Genomic DNA, 899 nt, shown 5'->3' with positions numbered 1-899 from the left:
TCTCTTATTCCCTCTCTCTGTCCCGTCACTCTCTTGCCTTTTCTCTCTCTCTCTCTCTCTTGCTTTTTCTCTCTATCCCCACCACTCTCTTGTTAGCTCTCTCTCTCTCCCTCTCTTACTTTCTCTCACACTCCCTCCCCCCCTTTTGCTTTCTCTCTCTGTCCCCCCCACTCTCTTACTCTCTTGCTCTCTTTCTCTCTCGGTCTCTCTCTCTTTTCTCTCTCTCTTGTCCTTCCTCGGTTACAGTCCCTTCGTGTAACTGCCCCTTTAATAAATCTCTCAGTTCAGATGGCGTGGAGGCGTTACTGGGCGCCCCCAAAACTTCTTTCAGTCTCACTCTTTTTTTTTTTTGAGTTGGAGTCTCACTCTGTCGCCCAGACTGGAGTGCAGTGGCCGTTCCCAGTCACCGCAGCCTCAACCCGCTGGGCTCCGGCGATCCTTCCGCCTCAGCCTTCCGAGTAACTGGAACTACAGGCGCTTGCTACCACGCCCGGCTAATTTTCGATTTTTATTGTAGAGATGAGGTCTCACCAAGTTGCCCAGGAGGGTCTTGAACCCGCCGGCTCAGCTTCCCAAAGGCGCGGGATTACAGGCTGAGCCACTGAGCCCGGCTCAGAGTCTCACTCTTGACCAGGCTGGAGTACAGTGGTATGATCATGGCCACCACAGCCTTGACCTGCTGGGCTCAGGCAATCCTTCCACCTCAGCCTTCTAAGTAGCTGGAACCACAGGCATGCACCACCATGCCCATCTAACTTTTTAAAAATTTATTGTAGAGACAAGGCCTTACCAAGTTGCCCAGGCTGGTCTCAAACCTCTGAGCTCATGCAATACTCTCACCTCGACCTCCCAAAGTGCTGGGATTACAGGTACGAGCCACTGTGCCTGGACAAGTATGC

This window comes from Carlito syrichta, unplaced genomic scaffold (genome assembly GCF_000164805.1).
Source record: "Carlito syrichta isolate Samal-C Ts95f unplaced genomic scaffold, Tarsius_syrichta-2.0.1 Scaffold126816, whole genome shotgun sequence".
NCBI lineage: Eukaryota > Metazoa > Chordata > Mammalia > Primates > Tarsiidae > Carlito > Carlito syrichta.
Note: the sequence above shows the minus strand (reverse complement) of the source record.